This window comes from Puma concolor, chromosome E3, assembly GCF_028749965.1.
Source record: "Puma concolor isolate L17-30 chromosome E3, mPumCon1.1.hap2, whole genome shotgun sequence".
NCBI lineage: Eukaryota > Metazoa > Chordata > Mammalia > Carnivora > Felidae > Puma > Puma concolor.
This window is the reverse complement of record NC_141682.1, coordinates 35073558-35086690: the sequence shown is the minus strand read 5'-3', so window position 1 is coordinate 35086690 and position 13133 is coordinate 35073558. Positions and strand designations below refer to the sequence as shown.

Here is a 13133-nt window from a genome sequence, read left to right as displayed (position 1 = left end):
AAGTCTCCACAGCTTTTTTTTGGAGCAGGGCCCAGTGTGACCCATAACATCCACCCCCTTCAAAGGGAGATCCCACAGGTGCGTGGCCAGCCAGGGCTGCCCCCTGCACTCTCTGGCTTTCCATATTTGCACATTGTGTCTTTCTAAACGTTTGAGCTCCCTATTCATCCATGCAGGGCGGTGGGGGGGTGGGGAGGGCAGTGTTATGCAATGTTTAGTGCAGGAATCAGTGAGGGATCTTTGACCCAGTCCAGATGGCCCCCATTCTGGGTGAAAAGGTGGAGGACAAGGAAACTGTCCAAGGTTCCCTGGACCCAGGGACCCAGGGACAGAACAAGATTCTCAGGAAAGTCTTTGGGAGGCTGCACAGCCACGTGGTGGAGAAGGAGGGCCTCGGGGACACCTGCCTGAGCTGGAATCTGGCTCTGGGACTCCGTAGCTAAATGACCTTGAGCAAGTCACGTGACCTCTGTGCGTCTCCATTTCCTCACGTGTAAGATGATGGTACCTACCTTGTGAGGGTTAGAAGACGGGATATGTTCAGGGTGCCTGGTGTCTCGGTTGAGCACCCGACTTCAGCTCAAGTCATGATCTCTTGGTTTGTGGGTCGAACCCTGCATCTGGGTCTGTGCTGACAGCTCAGAGCCTGGAGCCTGCTTCCAATTTTGTGTCTCCCTCTCTCTGCCCCTCTCCTGCCCATGGTCTGTCTTTCTCTGTCTCTCAAAAATAAATAAAACATTAAACAATTTTATAAAAAGAGGACACATGTGGGGTGCCTTGTGCCACACCTGCACACACATCTGCACACACATCTGCACACACACAGTGCCCACTAAGGGTTAGCTCGGTGTTGTCACTTTCAGGGTCATTCATTCCTCCTGTGTTGAGCCTGTCCTGTAGTCCTGCCCGGCCTGATCGTGGGACCTCGGGTCGGGGTGGGGGGATTGGGCTTGCAGTCAGGTGTGCTGAGGCAGAATGCTGGCCTCTCCCCTTCTTGGATGTGCAAGCTTCAGGTCCCCGAGGCTCAGTTTCCCCATCTTTAAATGGGGCCGATGGTATTACTAATCATAGTCATTGTGAAGCGTAAAGACCATTCCTTCTTTCAACACATACTTCCTGTGATCCTTTTCTATACACCCTAGGGTCTGTCTAGATATTGAATACATTCACAAGGGAATTATTTAGCAAGTTGGGAGGACATAAGTGCTATAGGGAAAAACAAAGCAGAGAATGGGGAAGAGAGAAAGTGGCAATTTTGTGAAGGGACCTTTGGACAAAGACCTGAAGGGGAAGAGGGAGTGGGTCATGAGGAAACAGGAAGTGTAAAGGCCCTGGGGCAGGAGTGTGCCTGGTGGGTTTGAAGGAAGGCATAGAAGCCGGTGTGGCTGGAATAGAACAGGGGAGTGGAAAGGAGGAGGTGAATGCAGAAAAGGACAGAGGCTGCTGGAAGGACCTTGGTCCTACAAAGAGGTCAAGTGTAGTCATTAGAAATACTGCACATGTTTTGGGGGCATTGCTTTGCCCCAGGGATTATGCTGGGTGTTGGGGCCTCGAAGAGCTCAGCCCTGCCCTTGGAACCACTGGGGGTTTGCAAAGCAGCTTTCTGGGGAGTCCTTGGATCTCCATCTGGGTCTGCTTATTTTGCGACCAGAAATGGGTGTTCTGAAAGCCTTTGGAAGTGGAGCAAATACACCCTTTCAACATCTCGTGGCTTATTTATTAGAAATGACTTAATTGGGGCCCCTGGGTGGCTCAGTTGGTTAAGCGTCTGACTTCAGCTCAGGTCATGATCTCGCGGTTTGTGGGTTCGAGACCCGCGTTGGGCTCTGTGCTGAGAGCTCAGAGCCTGGAGCCCGCTTCGGATTCTGTGTCTCCCTCTCTCTCTGCCCCTCCCCTGCTCATGCTCTGTCTCCCTCTGTCACAAAAATAAATACGACATTAAAAAGAAAAAAAAAAAGAAATTACTTAATTTATTTTTTTCCCTAGGGGTGGCTGAAGCCCCCTGCTTGCCTGGCTTTCTTTTTGTTCTGCCCCCGATGATGGCTGAGCTTGGTTCGTCTGCTTTTTCTGTAGCCCTCCAGGAAAACGCTGCCAGCGTTCGGGACCGGCACGGATAATATATTCTTATGAAGTGCATTTTTATTATTATTCAAATCTTTAAGATGTCAGTCCATTGAATTTGGAACTGGAATCAGATGGGGCCACTGGACTCAGCTGTTCTCCGCCCCCTCCCCCTCCCCCCCCAGCCCCTTCCTGGTTTTGTTCACTCCAGATGATGCCACTTCCTGTGTCTTTATCTCTGTGTCCTTCCCTGTTTCTTTGCTGCCTCCTTATCTCTGTGTTGACTCCAGCAATATCGACATTGGGACTGGGTGCTGCTGTGTTAATGGCGTCCCTGGTCCCCACGCACTAGATGCCAGTAGCACCTCCTCCCCAGTCGTGACAATATGACACATCACCAGACACAGTCACCTGTCCCCTGGGGGACACAGTTGCCTCGAGAACCCCTAGTCTGTCCCCTTTTCATCTGTGTGTGTCTCTGATTAACTTTCTTTCTCTCTGTCTCTGGCCAACACGAGCCGGTAGTTAGCGTGGAACTGTCCCCAGGCCTGGGAAGCCAGGCTGTGCCCTGTCTCTTGGCTGTGCTCTGCCTCGTCCTCAGTTTCCATGCGGTGGGGCCGTGAGCTGGTGGAGGGGTAGGAGTGAGGCCAGAGGCCCGTGGGAACTTTGGGAGTCTCTCCTTGCATGAACCTGGGAACCTGGAGGATCCCAGGCTTCTCTCCAGCCTCTGGTGGTCCGTTCGAGACCCACCGTATTGGGCTTGGATAGACACATGATAGTGGCCCGTGGCCTATGTCCAGGATTCCAAAAGATGCCCGAGCAGTCGAGTAACTACTGCACTGGGGCTGTCCTGTCTCTTGCTGGAACCCGAGTCTGAACAAATCAAGTGCCAAGTGTCTCCTGAGTCCCCCATGGTGTGGGTGCTGGCCTGGCCCTGGTCAGCCGCTGGTAAATTCTGGGCTGTCACATGAGCCATGCTGGCCCAGAAACCCAAGCGTGTGCCTGCTCCGTGCCCTGGGCGGGCACGTGCTCCCTGCCAAGGGCATTCCCAGAGCACCGTCACCTCCTGCTCTCTTACTTGCCACATCTGGCCCTGACTCCCATCCCAGGAGGGCTGGGAAGTGGCTGGTCTGAGGGTCTTGGTTGTGAGCACCCTCGGGTCCCTGAACCACAGAGGGAGGGGCCAAGGCAGGTGCTGAAGACTGCACAATGGCAGAGCAGACGGGACTCACAGACCCTGCTTGGAATCCAGATTCTGCGGCTCACCAGCTGTGTGATCTTAAGCAGATCACTTCACCTCTCTGAGCTTCTGTTTCCTCTTCTTTTTTTTTTTTTTTAAGTTTATGTATTTTGAAGAGGCAGAAACTGCACGAGTGGGGGAGGGGCAGAGAGGGGGGGGGAGAGAGAGAGGATCCCAAGCAGGCTCCGTGCTGTCAGTGCAGAGCCCTGTGTGGGACTCAAGCTCATAAAACCTTGAGATGGTGACCTGAGCCGAAACCAAGAGTCGGGTGCTTAATCGACTGAACCACCCAGCTGCCCCTGTTTCCTCTTCCACAGTATAGCAGTAATACCACCCAGTGTTGTATGTGGCTTATGTACACCCAGAGTGGATTGTTTAATACCTTTTACTTTCTTTTTTGGGGCAGCTTTATTCGGCTACAATTCACATGCCATATACTTCACCCACTAAAAGTATAATTTGATGGTTTTGAGCATATTACATTATTGATTTAAATATTTGTGGTAAAATATGTATCACATAAAATTTACCACGCTGACCATTTAAAAAAAATTTTTTTTAATGTTTATTTTTGAGACAGAGCATGAACGGGGGAGGGTCAGAGGGCGAGAGGGAAACACAGAATCTGAAGCAGGCTCCAGGCTCCAAGCTGTCAGCACAGACCCAGATGCGGGGCTTGAACTCACGGACCGTGAGATCATGACCTGAGCCGAAGCTGGACGTTCAACCAACTGAGCCACTCAGGCACCCCTAAAAAGTTTTTTTAAATGTTTATTTATTTTTGAGGGAGGGAGAGAGAATGCGAGCAGGGGAAGGGGCAGAGACAGAGGGAGACACAGAATCTGAAGCAGGCTCCAGCCTCTGAGCCGTCAGCACAGAGCCCACTGTGGGACCTGAACCCACGAACTACGAGATCATGACCTGAGCCGAAGTAGGCACTCAACCAACTAAGCCACCCAGGTGCCCTCCCACACTGACCATTTCAAAGTGTGCAAATCAGTGGCATTAGTTACATTATGATCTGTGATAGTAGCAATCACAGACACTTGATTTGCGTTTCATATCACGAAACACTTAAAAAATTAAATTTTTAATTGAAGTACAGTTGGCATATAATAGTATATTAGTTTCAGGTGGACAGCACAGAGATTTGACACTTGCCTACATTACGAAACGCTTAGCATGAAAAGTGTAGTCACCACCTGTCACCATAGAATGTTAGTATAACATTATTGGCTGCATTCTGTCTCTTGTACTTTTCATCCCGGTGACTCATCTGTTTTATAACCAGAAGCTTGTACCTCTTCATCCCTGTCCCCTATTTCACCCCTCCCTGCCACTCCCCTGCTTCTTTCCTTTTGAAACAAAGGATTAATAGGGCTCCTGGATGGCTCAGCGGGCTGAGTGTCTGACTTCAGCTCAGGTCATGATCTTGTGGTCTGTGAGTTCCAGCCCTGCGTCAGGCTCTGTGCTGATGGTGCAGAGGCTACTTGAGATTCTCTCTTTCCCTGTCTCTCTGCTTCTGCCCCACTCCTGCTCACTCGCTCTCTTTAAAACAAAACAAAACAAAACAAAACAAAACACGAAAGGATTAACAGCTAAAAGAGAAGCGTCCAGTTCAGTTTTAAACATGTTACTCGAATTCACTAAATTGTTCCGTATGTGAATTGGAACTCACACTTGCTGAGCAAAAAGAGCTCACCGCGCAGGTCCCACCATTTCGAGGTCCTAAGCTGTAAACACAGAGTGACAGAATGGGAGTAAGTCCAGCTCTGTCTCCCTGTCACTGTGCCCTCCTTGAGCGTGTTGACTCTGCTGCTTGCACCCAGGGACACTGAGCGCCACGCGGGTGTTGGAGATGTGCATTGTCCCCTGACGGAACGCCGAGGGCCCCCAGAGACCAGGAATTTTCTCTCCAAACAAACACGGAGCCGGGTCTGTTTGGCTGTGTAGCTGGGCGTTCTCCGAATTAACTTCTGGAGAATGCGATGTTTATTAAAAGGTGAGTAATAAATATGTGCTGATTTGAAGTTTAGGTATATATTATTAAAACTCAGCAGCGCCCTGAGTAATGTATAGAATGGGGAGTCACTATGTTGTTCGCCTGAAACTAATACAACACTGTATGTCAACTGTACTTTAGTAATACATTGAAATCCCCCTCTGAACAGAAACTCAATGCTACCTGCAAAGACGAGGTAGCCCCCTTATTGTCTGCCCCAGGGGGCCATCCCACGTCCCACCAGGCTGTGGATTGAGGGTCAGCGTTCACTTGCAGGAAGGACCCAGTGTGCTCACTGTGTGTCGTGGGCATTTGATGGATGACGCCTCTGTCATGGTCAGTATGGGCTAATGGCCTTTCCATTGACAGAGTTTCCACGGCCTGTTTAGGAATTTCTGCATTTTTTCATCTTCGGTGTGGTCCTCATGCAAGTGTAGGTCATTGTGTTCCCGTCTGAAACCCTTCTCCAACAGGACAGGTGTATGGAATGTTCAAGAATCGAACTTCATGCTGTTTTTCTGTGTAATTTGCTGGGGAAGAAAGAGTAACCTGGGGGATATCGGTTGGAGCTCATGGAAGATCCCCTTTTTATTAAAGTCCTCAAAGTAAATTCCGGGGACCAAGCGTCCACATGTCACAGCCAGGAACAGAACAGCCAGGCATTTAAGGCTAGGCTGGGGCGGTGACGTGGGAAAAGGCTCTGTCCCAGAGTAACCCTGGATCAAATCCTGACCCCACCCTCCCAGCCTACCCCTGCCCCCCTCCCCTCCCCTGTCCCAGAGCCTCCCCTCCGCACCACACTTGACACGGCCCAGGCTCACACCCCACTTCAGGGATGAAGAGACGCTGATGTTAAGTGAATGGCGTCTGGATGCCCTGTGCAAATCTCCCAGCTCCCGAGTCCCGGGGCGCCCCACATTTGGACACCTGGATTCCTCGGAATTGTATGTCTGTGTGTGTGCCTGTGGGGCTCCCTGGTAGCTCTTGGTCCCAGGCAGGCCAGTTGCTCCGGGCCAGCTGCCTACCTACCCCGTGGCTCCTAGAAGTCTGAGGCTGGCTTTGTTGGAGATCCATTTGGGTGTCCTTTTTGCCCTGCATCCGTTTCCTGGGGTGGCCTGAACAAAAGACCAGGCATTGGGTGGCTTAAACCTCCGGAAGTTATTCTCTACCGGTCTGGGGGCCAGAGTGTCTCCACAGGGCGTCCTCCCTCCCAGGACTCTGGCTCCAACCCGCCAGCTCCTGGTTCGTGCCCCCAGCCCCTGGTGTCTTGGCTTGTAGCTACCCCACCCCAGCTCTCCCCATGACTCTGTTCGACCTCCCGTCTTATACAGACACCTGTCATTGGATTTAGGCCTCTCTCCTCAATTTAGGTCTCATCTCAACTCTTGCACCTGTGAAGATGCTATTTCCAAATCAGGTCACATTCTAAGGTTCCAGGTGGACCTGAATTTTGGTGGGGGACCCTCTTCGACCCATACCAGTCCCCACCTCGTCCTGATCCCCATCCCGAATCTTCTCCGTGACCCATCAGGGCAAAGGGCTCTGATGAGGTGTCTTCTCTGAGGGGTCATTTGGATCCAGCAGCACAAGGATCCAGGCCTGGGAGCCGGATGACCGTGAAATGGTAGCTTGGTGGGGGGAGGGGATGAGAAGGGAGAGGCCGGGTGGGGTCGGGGTCCAGGTCCAAGTCCAGGGCTAGGATGGGAAGCCAGCAGGGCAGCTGGAGACACTTTTTCATGTGGCTCCTGCTTGTGATGAGAGAGTGACAGAGAGGCAGGATCTGAAGCTGGAATATTCTCTGGGCGGGGATAGTTCTCTGCTGGGATCTGGAGCTGGGTCATGGAGGAGTGCTGTCTGTGCAGCGGTTCTCAGCCCCACACTCAGATCCTTGCAACCAGAATTGCCGGGGAGGGGAGTGGGGGTGGGGCGGGCTGTCCTGGTGGCTGCATCTTGCAGGGGAGGCTGAGCATGGCTAAGCTGGAGGTCCAGTCCCTGCAAGGCTTGCACAGCCTCCCCCAACCCCAACCCCCCCGGGGGGCCAGGGTGGATTGCTCACATAGGTGACCTTGAAAAGCCCCTCATATGGAAACATACTCGCCTCTGCAGGGCCCAGAGTGGGGGCTGAGGGTCCCCGGGTGATAACTCATGCAGCATCGGGCGCTTGGGCAGGGGGGGCATGGCTGAAATACTGTTCTTGGGCTCTGCCCCTGACAGCCTGCTTCTTTCCAATTACCCTGGTGACTGCAGTGATAAATCCTGTCTGCCCAAGTCTGGATGCTGGGCACGCTGGGCCCTACCTCCTCCCTTCTGAGTGGACCCTGGGCCTTCTTCCTTGCAGACCCTCCTGCCCCTGACTCTGTAGGACAGAGGAGCCAGGTGCCCTAATGCTTTTTTCTGGGCTAAATTGTGCCCCCCTCCCCCACCCCATTCATAGGCAGAAGTCCTAGCTCCCAGCACCTCCCAATGTGGCTGTCTGTGGAGGTGGGGTTTTCAGAGACGTGATTAAGTAACAAGAGATCACTAGGGTGGGCCCTAATTCAGTATGATTGTTGTCCTTGCGGGAAGAGGCAATGTGGGGACACCTGGGTGGCTCAGTCGGTTGAGCATTGCGACTCAGGTCCTGATCTTGCGGGTTCGTGAGTTCAAGACCCACGTCCGGGGGCTGTGCTGACAGCTCAGATCCTGGAGCTTGCTTCAGATTCTCTGTTTCCCTCTCTCTCTGCTTCTTGCCTGCTCATACTCTCTCTGTCTCTCTCTCTCTGTCTCAAAAATAAACAGAAACAAAAAAAAGAAGAGGAAATTTGGACATAGACACGTGTAGAAGGAGAATGTCATGGAAACACGCACATGGCTGTCTGCCCACCACAGAGAGAGGCCACAGAAGAAACCAGCCTGCCTGACACCTTGCTCCTGGACTCCCAACCTCCAGGACTGTGACGGGACAGGAGAAATCCCTGTTGTTCAAGCTGCCAGGTCAGGGGCGGCCCGGGCCCGTTAAGTGGCACGTACTCCCACCCGGCCCTGGGACATTGGGGCCAGCCCACGATGACGTAGCACTTGTTTGCAAGCTTTATTTCCTTGACCGCACGGCTGATTTTTCCACGTGAAACCCTATGTCGCTCCTCAAATGTATAACAGAAAAGCGGGAGTGTTCTGGCTGTGCTGTTCAGCGTCCTTATTCTCAACGCCCCTGCAGCCCCGGGCGCCTTCCTTAGAGGACCCTGTAAACACCGCTGCACAGAAGAGTGCTACTCATTTTGCAGAAGAGTAACTTCTGCAGAAAAACGTGAAATGTGTTACTTCTTTTCCTCTCGGTGCTGCTACATGCCTCACGGCTCCAGAGAATCAGTGTAGTCCAGAGTCAGCCGATGCGGTGTAGAGTGGAACGCTGGGTTTGCAGGCCCATGCCAGGGCTCAAGTCCCTCCTCTCCACTCCCTGGCCGAGTGCCATTTGAACAGGCCACCTGAGCTCTATGAGCCACGTTTTCTCCTCTGTAAAGCGGCACAAGGTGCTGGGATTGTGCGTGAGTCCAGAAGCCGCCTTGTAGAATAAACGTGAGTTTCGGAGTCAGACAGTTCCGCGTTTGAACCCGGCTCTGCTGCCTCGTAGCTGTGTGGCCTTGGGGGGTAAGTCGAGTGACCTCTCTGAGCTTCTTTCACGTGTCACAAAATATTCTTTAGATTTTTTTTTTAATTACGTTTTTAATTTTGATTCCAGTATAGTTGACATACAGTGTTACATTAGTTTCAAGTGTACAATATAGTGATTTAACAATTCTATATATTTCTCAGTGCTCATCATAATAGATAAGGGTACTCTTTGGATTTTTAAAACAATCGAGAAATGTAAAAACCATACTTACAGGTGGTTGCACAAAAACACAGCGGGCTAGATTTGGCCGGTGGGCTGTAGTTTGCTGACCCACAGGTTAGACTGTGAAAGCCTCCAAAGCGTGAGCAATTTCCTTTATATTCTCAGCGGACTCCCTGTAGATCCAGCAAATGGCTGGTGAATGAGAACGTCTTGCTACCTCTTACAGATAGTAATGTAGCTACTGGCTGGAGATATGAATGTGAACATGGCATGTTGCCGGTACAGAAGGTTGTTCTGGAAAGACAGAAGCCCCTTCCGGGGGGAATTTGCATCTTAGGAGAGAAGGCAGGGAGAACTAACAACCTTGGAAGTTGCTGCAATTCTGGAAAAGCTGCCCTGGCTTCTCAGCCACTCCCCACTCCGCCAGCAGGGGGCGCTAGAGGACCGCTTTCCTCTGCGTGTCCAGGCAGCTGGGAAGCCTTGTCTGCGGCGCCCTGCCAGGAGGTGGGAGATGCTGGGGATGGCCCAGACGACCTCCGAGTGTCTTTTCTGCCCATTGAAGCTTGGCTTTTTTTTCTTTTCTTTTCTTTCTTTTTTTTTTTTTTTTTTTGCCGAGGAATCCACAGGGATGAACTTCCCGGAGCTGGCTGGCAGCTGTGAGTTCTGCAGGAGCAGCCCCCTGGCCCCAGAAATGCAATAAAATGAGAACACGCCTCATGTTGCAGGGGGCTGTCTGTCATCCTGGAGTTTCAATGTTTCAGAATCGCAGCGACCACAGCTTTTGGTGTGTATGTATGTGTTGATGGAGGGATTAGGTGGAGGTGGGGGGGAATGGGGGGAAGCCAGGGCTTTCTTCAGATTACAGGCAGGCCCAGGAGACACATGGCAAACACCAGGCAGGAAGGAAACGGTCAGATTGGGCTGTTTTGGGTGCTGAGGACCCACGAATGACACTCTCTTAGTCTTGAAAACCTCAGAGAAAGCCGAGAGGTGAGACCATCTGAAAACCTCTAATGGCTGCCTGTGCTGGCTGGGCCCGTGCTGCATATGGTCTGCTCTGTGATTCTTCGTGTCCCTATTTTACAACAGGGAGAAAAGATCACAGGTCCATGGTGTTCAGCATGGTTTTCTCAGCAAGGATCCCGACCAGTAGGAGCTGCTCAGAAGTGTATGTCCTGCCCACCCTGCCCCTTCCGGGGCCCCCTGCATTAGACACTGCAGTTGGGGGCCAGCAGCTGACCCCTGACAAGCCCTCCAGGTGAGTGGGATGCATGCATCATGGGCGAGAATCACGGGTGACGTGTAGCTGTTTTCAGCCTTGGCTGCACATTGGAACCTCTTGGCTTTCAAGCCACAAGGGGACCATGCCTCAGACCCATTGCATCAGGCCCTCTAGGCTTGGGACCGGCACCTGTGGTTGATTCGAAGCCAGCCAAGGTCAAGTGCGGTGGTGCACTGGAAGGTGGTTTTGGGGTCAGCCAGACTCAAGTTCAAATCCCAGCTTTCTCACTTGCTGGCTGTTTGACCCTGGGCAAGGCACACCCCTTTCCTGGCCCCCAGGAAGTTTCCTGTGCTGGACAATTGAAATCCTCTTTCCTGCCTGGCAGAATTTGAGGACTGAGCAAAGCGTCCTGTGTATGGAAGCACCTAGAACAAAACCTGGTGCCCCAAGGGAGTTCAGTACATGATGGTTCTTCTCTGCCCCCTTCTGTTGGACTCTGGGATTTTTCCAGAGCAGGGACCACATCCTAGTTTTCTTTGCATCCCCAGGGAATAATTCAAAGCGTGTGCCCTGCACGGCTGGGAGAGAGCTGGGGAAGTGGCCATGTGAGAGGCTCAGCTACTGGTTTTCTTCCCTTACAGCCCGGCTGCCATGGGCTAGGATCACCTTTCTCTGCATCCTCTTAACTAAGGTCAGCCCTGGTGTCTGTTCAAACGACAAACGCTCGGTCCCCTTGACCTTCAGGAATCTATCCTGGTACAAACGAAATGGCCAGAATGCTAGGATATGTGTGCAAAGATATTTATTGGTGTGTCGTCTGCCCTGGCAATAATTGGAAACATTACCAATAGGTGAATAATAGAATCAATTCTGGCACATTCAGTATTATGGAACATCATGGGTCATTACGAAGAATTAGGTAGATCTCCCTGTATTGATCTGGGAGGCACACTATCTATTGTTCAGCAATAAAGCAACTTGCTGATTCATGCCTGTGACATGATTCCTTTTTTTTTTTCTTTTGAGGAAAAAGAGCCTCCATGTTATATGTGCATTTGTGTGTGTGGTGCAGGGTTCGGAGGAGGGGGCAATAAAGATAAGCAGAGCATGGAAGAATATGGAGAATTTACCTTGTAGGATTGCAGGCAGGGCTGAAACCCATTCACTCATTCGTTTCGTTCACGGTTTTGTTCAATTCATAGTTATTTATTAAAAAAAAAAATGTTTAATGTTTATTTATTTAGAGAGAGACAGAGCGCCAGCAGGGGAGGGGCAGAGAGAGAGGGAGACACAGAACCCAATGCAGGCTCCGGGCTCTGAGCTGTCAGCACAGAGCCTGAGGTGGGGCTCGAACTCACCGACTGCGAGATCATGCCCTGAGCCGAAGTTGGATGCTTAACCCACCGAGCCACCCAGGCGCCCCTCACTTAATATTTATTTAGGGGCACTACAGCTCTAGGGAAACGGCTCTGAACAAAACAGACCAAGTCCTTGCTTTCAGGTGGCTGGAGTGTCCCGGGACACTCCATTTGAGCCCCACGAGGAGTGTCCCTTGGTCCTAGACACCCTAGGGTGGGGAGGGTCCCCCACGGAACTTGCACGTCAGCACAGGGAAGACGGGAGAACAGGTGTTAGGGGATGCAGATATTTTGGTGGGAAACCAGCGGTTCTGGAACTCTCTTGATTTGCTTACAGTGAGAATGCCCCCCCGCCCCCCACTGCGGCTGCCCCTAAGTTCCAGTGGGCTGTCAGAGATTGAGGAGAGCGAGGGCTGAGCAATCCAAATGTCCCAAGAGTCAGCGGCCCAGTCTCGCTTTTGCTGAGTCGGCAGCAGGACCTAATTTGTTAATTAAGAGGCATTGAGAGCTGTCCTCGTGTTTTGATTAACCTGATGGCCTTCCCAGCACCACTTGGGTTCAGCTGTAGACGTCGCCGCAGCTTTTAATGAAATGATCTGGAGGGCCATTTGGAGGCACTTGCCATTATTAGGCAGCTCATCGAAACCGATAACTGAGCTGGCAGCCGAGCCGGCCGGAGCCGTGCCCAATGAGCACTCGGGTCCTGGTTTTCAGGCCCCACGCTGCATGTTTTAGTCATGCTTGAGGGATCGCTGCCGGCCTTTTCAGCTTTCACCCGATTTGCTCTGCACTGGAAGTGCAGCCCGGAGACGGCTCATGAGCTCAGAGGCTGTGGCAGACGTGTTGGTGTCCTGCCCACGTCCCCCTGGCCCCGGGGTCTGCCATCTGTGAGTACCTGTGACACCCTAGACTCTGTGCAGGGTTTTCCTCACTGGCCCGGGCGCGGCTGGAAGTGTGGGGGGTCATGTGGAGTTGACTTGTGTCCCCCACAAAGATGTTGAAGTCCTAACCCCCAGGAAATAGGCACTTTGCAGATATCAAGCTAAGGTGAGGTCACTGGGGTGGGCCCTAACCCCGTATGACTGTGTCCTTATAAAAGGGGGAAGTCTGGGGTCACCTGGGTGGCTCAGTTGGTCAAGCGCCCAACTTTGGCTCAGGTCAAGATCTCACGGTTCAAGGGTTCGAGCCCCGCGTCGGGCTCTGTGCTAGCAGCTCAGAGCCTGGAGCCTGCTTCCGATTCTGTGTCTCCCTCTCTCTGCCTCTCTCCCGCTTGTGCTCAAAAATAAATAAACATTAAAAAAAGGAGGGGGGCAGTTATCTGGACACAGAGGCGGACAGGAAAAATGCTGTTTGAACCAGGAGGCAGAGATCAGGATGATGCCCCCACCGGCCAAGGGACGCAAAAGATGCCAGCAAGCCCGCGAGGCCGGGACAGA

General features: G+C 52.2%; 1 long non-coding RNA gene across 1 annotated transcript; it reads left to right on the top strand.

The window, feature by feature from the left end:
• Positions 1-8985: 8985 nt before the first annotated feature.
• LOC147573140 (uncharacterized) lies at positions 8986-11335 on the top strand. Its single transcript, XR_015245590.1, has 2 exons — positions 8986-9901; positions 10207-11335. It is a non-coding gene; the product is annotated as an uncharacterized LOC147573140 (long non-coding RNA).
• The last annotated feature ends 1798 nt before the right edge of the window (positions 11336-13133 follow it).